Source organism: Nicotiana tabacum, chromosome 14, assembly GCF_000715075.1.
Source record: "Nicotiana tabacum cultivar K326 chromosome 14, ASM71507v2, whole genome shotgun sequence".
NCBI classification, from domain to species: domain Eukaryota; kingdom Viridiplantae; phylum Streptophyta; class Magnoliopsida; order Solanales; family Solanaceae; genus Nicotiana; species Nicotiana tabacum.
Window position 1 is genome coordinate 68,827,010 of NC_134093.1, and position 20,454 is coordinate 68,847,463.

Here is a 20,454-nt window from a genome sequence, read left to right on the forward strand (position 1 = left end):
GTTGGAGCCAGTTATGGAACCTCGGAGCGAGGTAAGTCTCCTGTCTAACCCTGTGAGGAAGAATTTGCTCCGTAGGTGTTATATTCTTATGTGCTACATGTTGTGGGAGCCACGCACGTATGAGGTGAAGGGTGTCCGCGCGTATGCTAGAATTCCTGATTTGGTCCGGGTAGACTTAGGTTCACGCCATGCTATAATTGTACTATTTGAGTTATCTTTGCTCGTTTAATTTCTTTATTTCGCGCTATAACTTAAGACTAGACTTGTAGAGGGTAATAGACTCGCTATTGTAGAGATGTGATGAGCTACTTGATAATCCGCGGGAAAATTTGTGGTTCCCTTATGAATTTCTCTCGCGTTGTGCGTATTCATTGCTAAGTTTTCCTTAAATCTCATAACTCACGCATGTTATCGTCAGTGGGGTCAAGGACCCGTTAAAGCTTCTTATTCTAATGGGATCAGGCCGTTCGCCTCGGCAGGACTATGTACCACACTCTTATGGGAGTGGGTCGTTCGCCTCGGTAGTATAATAGATGCATCTATGGTTCGTGTCGTTCGACCCTCGGTAGTCTACACATTATTATGGGCCTTGACATTTCTATAAAATGCTCTTATGGGATCGGGTCGTTCGCCTCGGCAGCGTCATGTGTAATATTTGACAAGAAACTAGCATATCCGTGCGTTTTCCTGATTTGAGTTGTGACGACCTATCTGGTGAGGTCCATTTCATATATACTCCGGTTGAGGAGGTGACTGATAATTGAGAGCTTGAGTTTACGGTTCATAGGAGGATCATACCACGTACCTATATTTGTTTATACTGTTTATTACCCTGCCGTATAATTTGTTTACTTCCTACTATGTTTGATTTATTATACCACTAGTAAGTCTCAATATCGACCCCTCGTCACTACTTCTCCGGGGTTAGGCTAGATACTTACTGGGTACGAGTTGATTTACGTACTTATGCTGCACTTCTGCACTAAGTGTGCAGGATCCGACAGGTTTCTTTGGTGTTTGGTGATCTTTTGGGGCACAAAGGCGCGGCTGTTGCAGGGACTTTACGGTGAGCTGCATTCCATGTTACGATCCGCAGCATACAGATTCTCCATCAGAGTTATTTATATTCCCCTGTCTAACTTGTATTTCAGACATATGTTGTATTATTATTGTACTCCTTAGTAGATGTTCATGCACTTCTGACACCGAGTTTTGAGGGTTCCTACTGGATGTTCATTATTGTAGTTCACATAATTATTATTATTTCATCATGTAATTTATATTTTATACGGAAATTGAAAATAAAAATCACGAGTTTTCTACGAGTACCAGACCATACTCTGCTTATTTAATGGGATTCATGATTTCAAAAATAATAAAATGAGTAACTAAGTTGATCAAGCACTGTTGGCTTGCCTAACGGCGGCGTTAGGCGCCATCATGACCTATAGTGGATTTTGTGTCGTGACAGTTTGGTATTAGAGCTCTAGGTTCATTTGGGTGTCACGAGTCATGATCAAGTATAGTAGAGTCTGGCGGATCAGTACGGAGATGTCTGTACTTATCTTTGAGAGGCTACAGGGCTGTTAGAAGCACTTCCCTTCTTGATTCCTCTTCGTGCAATTTGATTCCATTAGAGCTTATGCCTTAATTTCCTTCCTACTCAACCTTATACGACGTAGAGTGCTTGTTATCAATTGGGCATCGAGGAGTTGCAGTGGTATTGCAGACGTGGTGCATGATGTTTCTCCCTGCGTATTCGGGCAGGCTATTATCGTCGTCTTGCGGAAGGGTGTTCTGTCATTTCAGCCCAGTATCTGTATTTCCTATGGTTTAGAGTCCATGCACATATTATTATGATGTTCTTGTGTTATTATCGCACAGTGTTGGTGTAATGTAGGGTGATTGTTTATGTGTCGACGCAGTGAATGACTCGAAAGGAGGACTTCTCAGTGCATGGTTTAGAGGTTCGGCATTTAATTCCAGTGGAGAAGAAGCAATCAGACTATGGATGTTCAGGCTTTGGTTGATGGAGTAACGAGACTTAATGTTTTTGAGCGTGGTATAATTCTTGTTGAACGCATTAAGGCTTGCCGGTGTTATGGTATTCTTGATTTGCCTTCAGTGCAGGGTGTCCGACATGGCGGTGTGTAGCGGTTTCCGAATCGAATCGGTGTTTCGAATGCTGATGGCTCGAGAAAGATGATCTACGTGGAGGCTTAGAGTTGGAAGCAATTTATTAGTTCAAGTGCTACAGAGATTGTCACGACCCAAAATCCAACTAGTCGTGATGGCACATAACCCAACCCGCTAGGTAAGCCAATTAACAACTATCCAATTTAATATGATTTATTAAGAGAAGAAATAATAATACAACTGCTTTTATACAAGAATTTCCTAAGGACTGGTAGTACAAATCATGAGCTTGTAAGATTTAGATTTTTACAAAACTAAATTGAAATAAGTGCAACATCTGTTTGAAATATAAATGATCAGAATTCTAATCTAATGCTACTAAGGATAAGTGATAGCCATAACTGGAATGCAGGTACATCTTCAAATTCAGCTCCTGCTGTACGCAACAACATAAGCATCCAACATCTGCACGCAAGGTGCAGAAATGTAGTATGAGTACAACCGACCCCATGTACTCAATAAGTAACAAACATAACCTTAGGTTGAAAGTAGTGACGAGTTGGGACAAGGGTCAGAGTCCGACTCTAATAAAATAGCCACAGTTCATAAAAATATAATAAAAACGGTGCGAGAAAATAACTCATAGATAAGATACTCAACTCGTTCACAGTTACGAAAAATAGGCATGCTTTTCAAGTATAACAGCAAATCCCAACTCTTCCACCAAAAACACCAAAAACATATGAGTAAGTTCGAAAACTGTGCTTTTTCCCAAAAACCTTTTAACATTAAATAAGATGTTTCATTTTTCATATAGCATGAGGAAAGTACATCTCCATGCCTACATGCCAATACGCATGTGAAACCATGAATGTCACCAAAACCGGGTAGTAGAAGGAAATGCATGTCTATGCATGTATCTCAAGTACGTATGTCAAATGCAATGCATCTCAGTGATGAACTCATGTACTCACACTCTCAGAGTACTCAATCTCACTGTCTCATATTCTCACTCTTCAAGCTCAATACTCAGCACACTCTGTCATTCACTACTGTACAGGGCAGATCCAGCCCAAATATAAATAAACCAAGGCAGATCCAGCCCAAGATGTAAAAGAAAAACCAAGGCAAATCCAGCCCAATGCAAATGAACCAAAATGCAAAAAAACCAGGGCAGATCCATCCCAATGCAAATGAACCAGAGCAGATCCACGCCAAATGTAAATAATTTGCTAGCAATTGCGCTCACTGTGGATGTGCAGACTCCGGAGGGGCCGATCTAGCCCAAGCACTATAATAAACAAAGTCTTAGCATGAATTAATAAAGCCTGCTATGGCGTGCAGTCCGATCCCATAAATATTACTCACAACAGGCCCTCGGCCTCACTCAGTCATCAATCTCTTCATCCTCTCGGGCTCACAACACTCATGCTAAGCATCCCTAATCAATGATACGAGATATGACAATATACTCTAACAGAGATTGAGATATGATATGAAATGATAAATGTGACTGAGCACATAACTGCAATTAAGCAAATAACTCAACAACAAAGAATGACCACTATGGATCCCAGTAGTACCAGCATATAGCCTAAACATGATTTTTAGCATGAATTATAGCTCAATTGCTCTAACACATAGAGTACAGTAAAAATGTCAAGATAAGATAGCTGCATAGTTCCATGGAATTGACTAAATCACAACTTACACATTGCACGCCCACATGCCTGTTACCTAGCATGCGCGTCACCTCAACATCAATCACATAACACTTAATTCAGGGTTTCATACTCTCAGCACCAAGTTTAAAAGTGTTACATACCTCGAACAAGCCTAATCCAATACCGAGCAAGCCAAAAGATGTTCCAAAAATGCCACCCCATGCGTACCGACCTCCGAACGGCTCGAAACTAGCCAAAAGCAAATCAAATACATCAAATGATGCCAAAGGAAACAAACCCAATAGATAAAGGTCAAATATTTAATCAAAGGCTCGAAATCACCCAAAATTCCAACTCGGGCCCGCGCCTCGGAACCCGACGAAACTCACAAAATACGACAACCCATTCAATTACGAGTCCAACCATACTATTTTCGGTATTCGAAACAAAAGAATTCGCTCTATTAAATTTTAGTAAAAAATCCCCATTTTTTCTCTTGAAACCCTCAATCAAATGCTTAAAACGAAGATATATTCTTGATATAAAATAAAAAAATGAGTAAAGAACACTTACCCCAATCCACATGGTGAAAATTGCCTCAAATATCGCTTCAATCCGAGCTCCATAGCTTCAAATATTATGAAATGGCCGAAACCCCCAAAATATAGTACTTATAATTCGACCACGCATTCCTCTTACGCGAACTCGGAAAATTCATCGCGTTCATGATGAACAAAATAATCTGCCACCAAAAATAATCTATGCGTTCGCGGCATAGCCCTCGCGAATGTGATTCACAACAGCTCCAACCTTATGCGATCGCATCATCCACTTCATGAATGGTAAGGCATTCACCCTAGTCCCTATCTTCTCATCTTTGCACTACGCGAACGCAAGCATAAGGACGCCAACGCGATGCCCAGGCCTCACAAAGGTACGCGAACGCGGTTCCACTGTCACGAACGCGATGAAGGAAAATCACCGGCTCCTCTAATACACTACGCAATCGCGGCCCAGTCTTTACGATCGTGAAAAATGTTTGAACACCAGCAACCAGCAGCAACCAGCAGTGAGAACATGAAGAAAAAATGCCCAAAATCAATCTGGAACACGTCCGAGCCTCTCGGGACCCTGACCAATTACACCAATAAGTCCTATAACATAACGCGTAGCTACTCGAGGCCTCAAATCACACCTAAAAATATCGAAATGATGAATCGCACGTCAATTCTAACTTGAATGAACTTTGAACTTTCAACTTCCAAAACTCATGCCAAAACATGTCAAATCAACCCGGAATGAATCCAAATATTTGCATACAAGTCCCAAATGACATAACTAAGCTATTCCAATTCCTGAAAACACAATCCGAATCTGATATCCTCAAAGTCAACTCCCGGTCAAATTTATGAACTTTCCAAACCTTCGAATTTCAAACTTTCGCCAATTTATGCCGAAATCTTCTAGAAACATCCAAACGCAAATCTGGGCATATGCTTGAGTCAAAAATTGTCATCCGGACCTAATGGAACCATTGAAACTCCAATCCGAGGTCAAATGCTAAAAAGTCAAACTTGGTCTACTCTTCCAACTTAAAGCTTAAATCACGAAATTCATTCTTCCAAATCAATTCCGAGTAACCTGGAAACCAAAAATGATGATTCACATAAGTCACAATACATCATACGGAGCTACTCGTGCCCTCCAACTATCGAGCGAAGTGGAAATGCTCATAATGACCGATCGGGTCATTACATAGATGGATTTTGATTTGATGCAACATTTGGGTAGCGAAGGATTAGGAAGGACATGGTAGGAGGTGTCTTGCGGTGGTTGAATTACTAGCAGGTCAAATATAAAAAGCAGAGGTCGAGAAGTTACTTAAAGGAGATGGTTTAACCGAAGTGAGAGTGGCATAGTAGCATATGGATTCTGTGGTAGGATAGCTACATGCCTTGAGAAACGTTTTGGGTGATTTGGGGATCATGGTGGATAGTGACTAGCTCAATAGATTTTATTTGGAATGGTGGCTACTGTGTTGAGGAAGGTTGAATATGACGGAAGGAAGTTGGCTTGAAGTATTTAGGGGTGTAAGTGCTTGATTATCGTTATGGGATACGACGTGACTTCGAGTTTGGAATGTATTGTTGGACTTTCAGTTGATGTCAATGGGGAATGAACAGACTTGTACAGCCGGTGGAGGAGCATGGGCTCAGGAAGGTTTATTGATTTCGTAGTAGTGGTACCCATTGCAGCGTCGTTGGTAGATGTCGGTATAGAATTCCACAGGTGGGTCATCTCCTATGAGTAGGTTAGCACTTGCATAGTTTTGATGAAGTTCTATGAAGAGTTTAACTTACTACCCGGCAAAAGTTCGAATATGCGATTATGGCTGATAATTCGGAATGTTCATGAAAAGTTTAACAAGAGACTACGAGAAATTTGACGGGTTGGCAGTGCGAGATCATGGTAATTGAGAAGGAGGAATCTTTGTGGGCTCTACATCATGGTATCTTAAAGCTAAGTGGAGGAGCCCACCGTCTACGATTGGATCGCGTAGTTTGTCTGCTTGTACGATTTATCGTTATCGTTGCATTGGTGGATTATTTATGATTAAGAAAAGGAAATATTAGGGGTAATTAGAGAAAAGAACTTGATAAATGTGTGCTATATTTCGCCTTATCGATTCATGTGCATGTTTTGGGAAGACTCAGAGTTTATGCTTCTTGTGGATGTGATGTACAAGAAAAAGAATTCATCTAGTTGCTTCGTTGGGAGTGTTCATGTGCTAATAGAGCGTTGGATTTGATTATATTCAGGACCAGGTCAGAGCGGGTGAATCTCAATCATTGTTCTAGTGGGTTCAAGGATGTAAGCGCAGTGTCTAAGGATTTTGTGTTCGTCGTAGGGCTAAAGACCGATATTTTGCAGCAGAGTGTAAAGAATACTTGGGGAATTTTCTATGTTATCATCGGGTCTGCAGGGTAGCATTGGAGGAATGGGAGAAATAGCTTCGGATTCGCGAAAGGTCTTACAGAACGGGTGTACCGGTTGGAGATTCTATTGTGCGCTTGAAGAGGGTATGAGATGTTTATGGGTATTGAGACGATGCAGTCTCATGATTTGGGTAACTCGGGATGACTGTTGGTTGTGTTCGTTATGTTTTTGAATAGAGCTATTAATATCTCTAAGGCAAGTCAAGAGTAAATTGGAAGAAGTTGGGCCCGGTTAGTAATTTTTTGAATCATCATGATTATGGCAATGATCAGTTCCTTCGGCGTGTTAAGCTTACAGGTAGTTTGTGGTTGTACATGCGGGCTTGACAACCACTATAATTTGATTGATTTAGGAAGTATTTGATTCAAATGGCCTTGTTATGTGTAAATGGATCCCATAAGAGTTATGGAGATTTAGACCACAACTCGAGGTTTGTAGTTTTTGCGAGTATGGGAATTCAGTTGCGTGTTTCAATGGTTCTTCTGAAATGAGTTAAGTGAAAGGTTTCTAGCCAATGAAGTAATTATTCTACTAGTAGTTCAAGGGTTATGATAAATTCGTGTACTCACGTTGCGGCATGATAGTTGCGGTGAGCGATGTGGGAATTGGAAGTTGAGGATCAAGGTTGCGGCTCGGTATTGATAGGAATGTCACGAGCTCGGATAAGCAGGGAAGAATTTCAGATGTTCCGAGTAAGCTGGCATATTCTTTAGTGTCACATGAGAACAGTGTCCTGTGTAAGAGGCTTTGTGTATTGATTTTCTTTACAAAATTAGTACGGTTGGTGGTATGGATGTGCAAGCTTTGCTACCTGGTGCGGAAGGTCGTGGGAGCATATCCCACCGAGAGATTTGTATAAGTGTGACATGTTAGTCACTTGCTTGTTAAGGATTGAAACCAAGTATGGCGGAGATTCTGGTACTGTCGCTAATGTGAGAGTTTATGCCTGAAAGGCGCTCTATTCCTTTGGTTGTGGACTGTGGGAATTTGTTCTGGATTGGACAGCTGCTCGTGTGTGTCATGAATAGGGCCATGGTGGATCCTTGAATGGTTCTTGGCCCGGTATAGTATGATCATAATCGGCTTGAGGTCCATTGGTTGGTCTAATGTGAATGTGTGCTCTACGTCAGATCGGATATGTTCATTCGGCATAACACTTCTTACAAAGGAGTCTTCGGGCATTGGATGTTATTTCTGTCATCAGCTATTCCATGTAATACTCTATTGTGCCATGTGGGTTCTGAGACGGCTTGATTATTCGCACATGTGTTGTGATCCCGTGTAGCTTGGGTGTTATAAGAGCAAGATGGCTCTCGAGATACAGGTCATTTACTGCACCTTAGTCATCCTTGAGGCCGATATTCGGGTATTTCATAGGTATAAGCATTATGGCTTGATGAATATTTCCTTATTTATTGTAATGTGAGAATTGGGTGGCACGCCGCCACAGGCATCGTTTGGATGGGGTTGCACGCCAAAATAATATCATGTATGGATCGGGTTGCATGCCACAACAGTGCGATGTTGTGTACGGTTCCCTATATCTATTCTTGTATATTTTGTTTCTCATTCTCTGAGAAGGGTTCATAGCATCTGTTTGATCGTTTTATTCGTTATGTTGGCTGGGTAGTTCTTTTCCAGAGTTCTTTTCTCCTTATGTGTCGTATTCAAGTTGTAGCTTGTTGGCATATTGATGGCGTCATATGAGATCTTGGTTAGTGTTTGAGGTGGCTTATTGCCCGAGCAACTTGTACTGGGTGAGACGAGGTTATTGAACCTAAAATCGGTGTGATCGGATTTATGTAAGGTAAATTAAAGAGAGAATGTCTCTATTCAGTCTAGAATGAGGTAACGTTTCTTTCCAGGCGGAGAAACTCTGCGAGTTATTGATTTGACGTGTGATTATGAGTTCCTGCACATCTCTTTCATCATTGCAATATTGTGAGGGTTGAAATCGTGTTTATATGTGTTATGAGGTATACTACGGGCTTCGGGTCAGTGAATTTGCAACTGTTATGCTTGGAGGAGGTTATCATGGGAAAATGAGTTATGCGGTACATTGTGTGATATAAGCATGGGTGCATGGTCATATGTGGGTTCAACGTGTGGAGATTGATACGGTGTTCGTATGTTATAATCAAGTCTTGTAGAAAAATTCGGAGGTTGGAATTTGGTCCTAAGGCTTGTTGGCTAAAATGAAAAGGAATATATTCAGTCTGACTCGAGTTAATGTGCTCAACTGGGTTGTGGTGGCACGGGTAGGTGCACAAGGTGTTGAATAGTGATTTTGGACAACTTTGGAACTGTTCTTGGCACGTTTGAGGACGAACGTATGTTTAAGTAGGGGAGAATGTAATGACCCGACCGGTCATTTTGAGATGTAGCGCGTTTGAGGCCTTGAGTAGCTTCACTTCATGTATTATGACTTGTACGCGTGGTCAGGGTTGAATTTCGGGAATTGCAGATTTGATTCGGATGTAAAATTCTAATTTCAAAAGCTTTAAGTTTGAAGAATTGACTAATTTTTGAATTTTGAGTAAACGACCTCAAAATCAGGATTTGAAGGTTCCAATAGGTTCGTATGACGATTTTGGACTTGGGCGTATGTTCGGGTTGATTATCGGGTCGCCCAGGAGCATTTCAGCGCTTATTGTGGAAAGTTGGCATTTTGAAGGTTTTAGAATTTCCTAAGTTTGGTTTGAGGTGTGCTTTGGTGATATCGATGTCCGTTTGGGGTTCCGACCATTGGAAAATGTTCGTATCGTGATTTGTGAGTTGTATGTAAAGTTTGGCATCATTCCGGAATGTTTTGATATGATTCGGATGCGTTCGTCAAAGTTTGGAAGTTTGAAAGTTTAAAGAAAGGTTTCGATCATTGATTCGTAGTTTTGATGTTGTTTGGTGTGATTGGAGGCATCAAGCAGGTTCGTGTTATATTTTGGGATTGATTGGTCTGTTTGGATGGGGTCCTGGGGTCCTCGGGTGTGCTTCAGAATGGTTTCGGACCAAATTTGGGTGCTTTGGATGTTGTTGGTTGCTGGTGCTGGTATTGTGCATCGTGATCGAAAGGTGATGTATGCGATCACGAAGAAGGAATTTGGGGGGCTGCTAGTTTGTGCTATGCGATCGTGACTTGGGAACCGCGATCGCGGAGAAGGAATGATGGACCAGGGATTTTGCCTTATGCGAATAAGACTTTTGGTTCGCAAATTCGTAGTTGTGGGAGGTAAAGCTTAGCGATCGCGTGTGGATGTTCGTGATCGCGATTGATAAATTTTAGGGTAGCTGGTTGTTGTCTTTCAAGATCGCGAGGGGATTTCCGCGATCGTGAAGGGGAAGGGCCTGGGCAAAATGTTTTTAATAACGGGGGTTGGCTTATTTTCATTTCATTTTCTTCCATGGGAGCCGACCTTGGAGCTATTTTGTATCGCCATTTTCATCGTCAATTATGAGGTAAGTGATTTCTAGAAGTTGTGAGTTAAATATACGAGTTTAGGCTTATAAATTCATGAAATGTTGTAGAAATTGTGGAGTTTTTGAGGAAAACCTAGAATTTGGTATTTTTGGATTGACCACGAAATTGGACATGGAATTATGAATAAATTATATATTTGTGTTCATGATTTTATGGGTAATGGTTATCTTCAAAAAATTTTAAAATTCGGGCATGTGGGCCTGATGTTGACTTTGTTGACTTTCCGAGCAGATTTGGGAAGTGTTATAAGTTAATTAATTATAATGTTGAAGTATATTTTTATTGGTCTTCATGATGGGTTGACTAGGTTCGGATCGATTGGCATTTGGTTTGAGGTGATAGAGAGTATTGGAGCCGGTTATGGAACCTCGGAGCAAGGTAAGTCTCCTATCTAACCTTGTGAAGGGGGAATTTACCCTGTTGGTGTTATATTTTTATGTGCTACATGTTGTGGGAGCCACGCACGTATGAGGTGATGGGTGTCTGTGCATATGATAGAATTCCTGATTTTGTCAGGGTAGACTTAGGTTCACGCCATGCTATAATTGTACTATTTGAGTTATCTTTGCTCGTTTAATTCCATTATTTCGCGTTACGACTAGAGACTAGACTTGCATAGGGTGATAGACTCGCTATTGTAGAGATGTTATGAGCTACTTGATAATCACCGAAATAATTTGTGCTTCCCTCATGAGTTTCTCCTGCGTTGTGCGTATTCATTGTAAAGTTTTCCTTAAATCTCATAACTCACGCGTGTAATCGTGAGTGGGGTCAAGGACCCGTTAAAGCTTATTCTAATGGGATCGGGTCGTTCACCTCAGTAGGACTATGTATCACACTCTTATGGGAGCGGGCCGTTCGCCTCGGCAGTATAATAGATGCATCTATGGTTCGTGTCGTTCTACCCTCGGCAGTGTACACATTATTATGGGATCAGGCTGTATGCCTCGGCATTTTTATACAATACTCTTATGGGATCGGGCCGTTCGCCTCGGTAGCATCGGGCGTAATAGTTGACAAGAAACCAGTGTATCCGTGCGTTTTCCTGATTTGAGTTGTGACGACCTATCTGGTGAGGTCTATTTCATATATACTCCGGTTGAGGAGGTAATTGATAATTGAGAGCTTGAGTTTACTATTCAGAGGAGGATCATACCACGTACCTATATTTGTTTATGCTGTTTATTACCCAGCCGCATAATTTGTTTATTTCCTATTATATTTGATTTAGTAGACCACTAGTAAGTGTCGATGTGGACTCCTCATCACTACTTCTCCGGGTTTAGGCTAGATACTTACTGGATACGAGTTGATTTACGTACTCATGCTACACTTGCTCCACTTATTGTGCAAGTATATATGTGTTTGGTGGTCTTTTTGGGGTGCAAAGGTGCGGCTGTTGCGGGGACATTACGGCGAGCAGCATTCCATGTTATGATACGCAGCATATAGAGTCTCCATTAGAGTTATTTATATCCCCATGTCTAACTTGTATTCCAGACAGATGTTGTATTATTATTGTACTCTTTAGTAGATGCTCATGTACTTGTGACACCGGATTTTGGGGTTCCTACTGGATTTTCATTATTGTAGTGCACGTAATTATTATTATTTCACCTTGTACTTTATGTTTTATACGGAAGTTGGGAATAAAAATCACGAGTTTTATGTGAGTACCAGACCTTACTCTACTTATTTAATGGGATTCATGATTTCAAAAATAATAAAATGAGTAACTAAGTTGATTAAGCACAGTTGGCTTGCGTGACAGCGGCGTTAGGTGCCATCACGACCTATAGTGACTTTTGGGTCGTGACAAGTAAAAATTTCAGAAAGTACTTCTCATACATCCAACAACAAATTTGCAGCCTTTGTAGTATGGATCGTTTCTTAAAAGCATCATATAGGAAGTAAGTTCTTCATCTTTTGTTACATATATTCCCTTGCCGGTACCTAGGTTGATATTAAGCTATACTATTGCTTCAAACTTGTTCCTGTCGAACTCTATAACTTTAAAAATCTTATTAATGAATTCGTCAAATGAAGTCCCATCATTTATAAGCAGAAGCTTCGTTTTATGATCTAAATACTTGTAATCTGGTGTCCATTTTCCATCAAAAGCAATAATCAAGAAATTTGTATGCATCCTGCATTTAATGTACACAAATAATTTGATATTAGTATCCTGCATTTTATTCAGAAAATAGGGGAAACATTAGCCAATCACATTTTTGTTTCTTGTATGATGAATCAGAGCAATTTCCAGTATTATATGCTGGAGAATTTGTAGTTTTCACATATCTAATCACAAGAGTCCAACATTTTATTCATGACATTAGAGGAACAGTAGACATTTAGATGTTTTCTTCTGGTTTGAATCACAGATATGCTGGACGTTCGTGAAATCTACATGTCAATTCAGAAAGGTTCAGCATATTATACTGGTGTTTTGTTTTGCACTATTTTATGCAGCATTTTTTCTTGTTTTGAATCAAAGATACCTCCAGTACTATATGTTAGAGTTTGTAGTTTTCACATATCTAATCACAAAAGTCCAGCATTTTATAAAGTCAGGACATTAGAGGAACAATAGACATTTAGATGTTTTCTTCTGGTTTGAATGACAGATATTTCCAGTATAATATGCTGGAAGTTTGTGAGTTTTACATATCAATTCAGGACGGTCCAACATATTATACTGGTGTTTTGTTCTGCACCATTTTATGCAGCATTTTTTCTGGTTTTGAGTCAAAGATACCTCCAGTACTATATGATGGAGAGTTTGTAGTTTTCACATATCTAATCACAAATGTCCAGCATTTTATTCAAAGCATTAGGGGAACCTTAAAAACTTAGATGTGTTCTTTTGCTTTGAATGATAGATACTTGCTGTATAATATGTTGGATGTTTGTGAGTTTTACATATAAATTCAAAAAGGTCCAGCATATTATACTGGTGTATTGTTCTGCACCATTTTATGCAGTATTTTTCCTGCTTTTGAATCAAAGATACCTCTAGTACTATATACTGGAGAGTTTGTAGTTTTCACATATCTAGTCACAAAAGTCCAGCATTTTATTCAGGACATTAGGGGAACCTTAAAAACGTAGATGTGTTCTTCTGATTTGAATCACATATACTTCCAGTAAAATATGTTTGAAGTTTCTAAGTTTTACATATTAATTCAGAAAGGTCCAGCATATTATACTGGTGTTTTGTCCTACACTATTTTATGCAGTATTTTTTCTAGTTTGAATCAAAGATACCTCTAGTACTATATGCTGGAGAGTCTGTAGTTTTGACATATCTAATGACAAAATTCCAGCTTTTTATTCAGGATAGTAGGTGAACCTTAAACATTTAGATATATTCTTTCGAGATCATAATCTCCATTACTTAAATAGTGTAAAATGGAATTTACAAGGTAAAAGGATAATAATTACGTAACTACAATAACGAACAACTAGTAGGAACCCCCAAAATCTGGTGTCACAAGTGCATGAATATTTTCTAAGAAGTACAATAATAATACAACATCTATCCTAAATGTAGTAAGACAGAATAAAATAAACAGTACAATGGAGACTCGGTGGAGTGTGATGCGTAGCCTGGAATGCAGCTCACATAATGTCTCCTCAACAAGTGCGCTTATATGCCAAGGTGATCATCAAATGAACATGTCAGATCCTGCACATTTAGTGCAGAAGTGCAGCATGAGTACGTAAATCAATGCGTACCCAGTAAGTATCTAGCCTAACCCTAGAGAAGTAGTGATGAGGGCTCAACATCGACACTTACTAAAGGTCAAATAAAACAATGTAATAAATCATAAGCAGATATGAGGCGTACGACAATGATGGGATAAATCTGTAAGTTACATAATCTTCCAATTTCTTCTTTCAAAGCATAAATTTCTAAATCTTGTATGCTACCTTAACAGCTCAGAAAAATATCAAGTGTCATTATCAAATAAATAAGGAATACCATATAAAATGTTGGGCATCAATGGAAAGATTAGCTCGTGAATATTAGGTCTACTAGCGATATAACGCATGTTTCTACCGAGGTCGTTTGGTCTAATCTAGAATAATGTGTACACTGCCAAAGGTCGAGCTGCACGAACCATATATGCATCTATATACTACCGAGGCGTTCGGCTCGCTCCACAAAAAAAAGGATGGAAGTTACCGAATTACGAGACACGTGTTTACAATACCGTACGTGAGTACAAAATGGATATAATCTTTACCGTTTCGCAAATAATTCGTCCACAACTTAAAGTGTTAAGGCTTGGCCTAGTATACATATATTTATTATTTCATTTATAACTTCAATTAATTAAGCATGCAAAATAAGTTCAAATAATTCAAATATTACATGATAAGATCCTAAGTCTACCTGGACATAAACATGATGTACCTACGTACGAACTCTCATCACCTCGTACGTACGTAGCACCCACAACTAGTTGCACATAACAATAAATATCACCTAGGGGTAGTTTCCCCCTCACAAGGTTAGACATGAGACTTACCTCGCTCCGAAATTCCATAACCGGCTCCAACACCACTCAAACACCTCAACCCGCTGCCTGTCTCTTCAAAACTAGTCAAACAACGTGCAAACCAATCACAATATACCCTAAATACGTATAATCTAACAATTTAAAATGATTCCCAACTCCGCTGAAAAGCCAACAAATATATCCCTTAGGCCCACGTGCCCGGATTTCGAAACTTTCCGAAGATAAATATTACCAATAATACCACGAACTAAAATATATAACTTATTCCAAATTCCATGTCCAATTTCCAGGTCAAAATTCAAAAATACCAAATTCTAGGTTTTCTACGAAAAGCCCAAGTTTCTACAAATTTCCATGTTTAAATCCATATACAAACTATGTATTTAACTTGTAATAGGTGGGAGTCACTTACCTTGTGTTGCTTGATGAAAATCTCCCCTTGAAGCTCTCCAAAATTGCCCCAACCAAGTGAAAAATGGAAGCAAATGAGTTAAATGCCATTCATAAAAGAACACACTACCCAGCGGCCTCTCGCACCTGCAGCCACTTGACCGCTTCTGCGGTTCTGCAGGTGCGGCCAAAATACCGCTTCTGCAGTCCCCCTTCAGCACCCATGCCATCGCATCTGCGGACCAGACTTCGCTTCTGCGGAGTCGCACCTGCGACCAAGAATCCGCTTCTGCGGTCTCGTAGGTGCGGCACAAACCTCGCACCTGCGCCTCCAGCCTGCCTCACTCCCTACCGTTCTATGACCCCTAGGCCACTTTTGCGGTCACACAGTTACGGGAATTCCTTCGCATGTGTGGCTTGTTCCCAGCTCCCTTCTAGCCGCTTATGCGGTCCACTGCCTTGCTTCTGCCAGGTCGCTTATGTGATGAAGCTTCCGCAGAAGCGGTTGCACCAGCAACTAGAATCCTCTAGATTTTTTCTTAAGTTCAAAATTCGATCTGTTAACCATCCGAAATTCACCCGAGGCCCCCGGAGCCTTGACCAATTATATTAACACATCCCAGAATACAATACGAACTTAATTGAAGCCTTAAACCACGCCAAAAACATCAAAATCATGAATTGTGCCTCGAATCAAACTTATAAATTTTTCAAATTTCCAAATTCTATATCTTGTGCCGAAACATAACAAATTAATCCGGAATGACTTCAAATTATACACACAAGTCATAAATAACATAATGAAGCTATTCCAAGGCTCGGAATCCCAAACAGATATCGATAACATGAAAATACACTTTAAACCAGACTTATGAAATTCTTAAACCTTTAAAAATGCCAACCTTCCATAATAAACGTCGAAATGCTCTCGGATGATCTGATACTCAACACGAACATACGCCCAAGTCCGAAATAATTATACGAATCTATTGGAACCTTCCAATCCCGATTTCGAGGTCCTTTATTTAAAAGTCAAATCTTAGCCAATTCTTCCAACTTAAAGTTTCCGAAATTAAAATTTTTCTTTCCAAATTGACTATGAACTTCCCGAAATTTAACTCCAACTACACGTACAAGTCATAATACGTTAAGTGAAGCTACTCAAGGCCTTAAATCGCTGAACGATGCGCTAGAGCTCAAAACGACCGATCGGATTGTTACATTCATGGTGTTTGAATCACAGATACTCTTCGTATAATATTCTGGAAGTTTGTAAGTTTTATATATCAATTTAGAAAGGTCCAGCATATTATACTGAATATTTTTTTCTGTAATTAATTCATTTGCCATTACTTTAACTGTGTGTTTTTTAACCAACTAAATATTTTCGATGTTTCATGATAGCATAAAGTACTGGAAATTAAATTACATTCATATATTATACAATCAAGCAGAGAATAAATATTTTTCATATAAAATTTATAATGATATATAACAATGGAGATATTATTAGTTACGATGTCAATTACAAATGATAAGAACCGTAGATTAACGCAATGAGAAGAATATGAAAATTAAACCAGAAAATTTGAAGAATCAGAACAGTAATCGTGAGAGCTTATTTCAATCTGTAGATTGACGCTGATTATGCTGAAACAGAGTATGAGGTCATGCCATGTAACTTTTATAAACAAAGTAGGGGTATTGTTTTTCAACAAATTGTTCTCGTGCTAATGTACTAGCTAAATATAGTTGACTTTTGATTATGTGACTAAATTTGATTGACCAGCAGTAAAAATAGCTAGTTATAATTTTTTCGCTGAATTTTCTTGAGCAAAATATCCATCTAGAATTCTAAATGCTATTTTGATCCAAGTTTGACTGAGGTATCTTATAACCAAGATCTTCATGACCCATTTGAAATGTCAGGCCGAACATCTGAAATATGGGGGCCTTCTAACAATTGGATTGTAACTGCTGTAGTTTAGCACAGTTTTCAGGGCCCAAATGAACTTCCTCCGAACATATTGGCATGTGCATACCATTCCTAACAAACAATTATTAGCTACATTTTCGTTAAAGATTAGGCTTAGAAACTAAAGCCTAACAAATGAGCAATTGACAGTCAAATCCTACCAAACAAACTATAAAAATAGAAGAATTTGAATATTCAACTCCTAAATTTCATACTTGTTCCCTTTCAAAATCCAGATTCGTCCAAAAAAATTCCAAACAATCACCAATAATCAATCTCGCGAATTCAGATGATTTCATATATAGTTAAAGTCTCTCTCTCTCTCTCTCTCTCTCTCTCTCTCTCTCTCTCTCTCTCTCTCTCTCTATATATATATATATATATATATATATATATATATATATATATATATATATATATATATATATATATATATATATAAATAAATATCATATTGTATATCATATATATAATATATATCACACAGATTTTCATGAATATACAAAGATATATATATGAGACATCGATATACATTGATATAGAAGTGGATATATACGAATACATATATGAATATATACATAAATATAAAATCACCATAACCACTAAAATTCGACCCAAGCCACACCAAGTCATTTCCAAATAAACTAAAATTTCAGATTGAACTTTCCAAAGATGTTCTCAAGTTATCGCAACAATACTCATTCTATTTACCGTCGGGACCCAAAATTCACCTAGTCTTGATGGGACCTAACCCAACCCTCTAGGAAAACCAAACAATAGTTACACAATTCTAATGAAAATAATAAGTAGTCAATAAGTGAAATAACTGAATTTCCATATAATATTCCAAGGATTGGTAGTACAAGTCATGAGCCAATAAGATTTAGATTTACAAAGTTGGTATGAAAATAAATACAATATCTGTAATGACCCGACCGATCATTTTGTGTATTGAGCCCAGTTTTCCCTTTTAAATCTTCCCGTATGTGACAGTTTTGCAATATAAGTGGCCCTGCTTCAAAGCTCCAGAAAACTCCCCTTACTGTATTTGATGTTTTATGACTTGCAGGAATGGTTGGTTTCGTTACAGGGAGGTTTTGGAATGATTTGAATCCATTAGTTTTTAGTTTAGAAGCATAAGTTGGAAATGTTGACCGAAGTTTGACTTTTACGAAATCGATCACGGAATGGTGTTTTAATAATTTCGATAGGTTCGTATGGTGATTATGGACTGAGGCGTGTGCTCGGAATTGGATTCGGAGTTTTCTAGGTCGATTTGGCTAGTTTTGCCAAAAGTTGGCAACTTGAAGGTTTACAAATTTTGTTAAGTTTGACCGTAGGTTAACTTTATGGCTATCGGATTCGGATTTTGGTTTCGAAACTTGAAATAGTTTCGTTTTGTTATTTGGAACTTTTATGCAAAATTTGGTGTCATTCTGATTTGATTTGTTAGGAATCGTACGCTTGGTTGTGATTCTAGCGATTCTTGAGTTCATTATTAAATTTCATGTGTTTTGATGCCCGATTCGTGATTCCAGATATTATTTTGATATTTTGATCATGTGAGAGAGTTCGTATGATGTTCTTATATTTGTGTGAATGTTTGGTGTGGAGTTCGGGGGCTCGGGTGAGGTTCGAACGTATTTCAGATTGGTTTGGACTTGTATGAAGTTGCTGGTGTGTTGGTGTTGCGGTTATCGCAATTGCGAGCATCAGCATTGCAATTACAAAGTTGTCAGGGGTTCTCAGGTATCATAACTGCGACAACGTAATCGCAACTGCAAATATTGGTCCTTGGTCGGGCAGGTCGCATTTGAGACCAATTGGACGAATTTGTGAAAGGGACTGACTTCGCAAATGCATAGTCAGTGTCGCATTGTGACATTCCCTGGGATTTTCAGGCGCCGAATTTGTGATGAATTACTCACATTTGCGAGGGAGCACATTTGTGACTTATGCACCTGAACAAAATAGTGAAATTTCGGGACTTAGCTTTATTTATCACATTTTTGAGCCCTAGACTCGGTGGGAGGTGATTTTGAGATGAGATTTTCATAAAAAAACTATGGGAAAAATAACTTTGATCCATTTTTTTTTTATATAACATGATTGTTTATGAGATATAACATCTAAATTATGAGAATTGAACAGAATGTTTGGGGAATTTTTTGTATGATTTGAAAAATAAAAATTTGAGATTTGAGAGTCGAATTGGACTCAGATATGAAAATCAAACACATATATGGACTCGTGGGGTTATGGGTAGTATAGATCTCCCCTTTGAATCGGTTTTCTGATCGGGTAGGCCCGGGGTTGACTTTTGTTGACTTTTGGGAAAATGTGTAAAGATTTTAAATCTTATTGATCGAAATTGGTTTCTCTTACATTGTTTGATGATATTAAGTCGTTTTTGTTAGATTTGAGCCGTGTAGAGGAGAATTTTAAATGAAAAGCTTTTTTTGAATGTTGAATTGGCCTAATTGAGTGCAACGATCTGACCGGTTATTTTTCTTTCTAGATACCTGTTACCCTAATTAAGATTTCCCGTATGTGCCTTTACTGTTTTATGACCAGCGAGGATGGTTGGTTTGGTTTTGAAAGGGTTCGGGTTGAAATTAGAACACTTGGTTCCTTAATAGTGGCCCAATATGGCCAAGTTTGACCTGAGTAAATATTTTGAGTAAACGACCTCGGAACCGCGATTTGATGGTTCCAATAAGTTCGTATGATAATTTTGGAGTTGGGCGTGTGTTCGGATCGAGTTTCGGATTATCCAGGAGCGTTTTAGCGCTTAATATTGAAAGTTGGCGTATTGAAGGTTTCAAGTTCTTTAAATTTCTTTTGAAATAGACTTCGGTGTTATCGAGGCCCGTTTGGGATTCCGAGACTTGAAATAGGTCCGTATAGTGATTTATAACTTGTACCCAAAATTTGGTGTTATTCCGAGTTGTCTAAGTAAGATTCGACGCATTTGGAGCTAGTTGAAAAGTTTGAAGTTCATAAGTTGACTCAATTTGATTTTGGGGTGCGATTCTTTGTTTTGATGTTGTTTTATGTGATTATAGACTTATTTTTGCAATTGTATGGGTCTAGGGTGGCTCGGGTGAATTTCTTACCACCCAGAGCTAAGTTTGAAAATCCGTTATTGCTGGTTTTGGTTTCCTTCTTGGCGAACGCAGAGGTGGAGTTGCAATCGCGGTGAAGGAATTGATGGTCTGGGCATTGTTCCCTACACATTAGCGATCATGGGGTCACGTTCGCAAAGGTTTGGGACCGGTAGCCTTCGCGTTC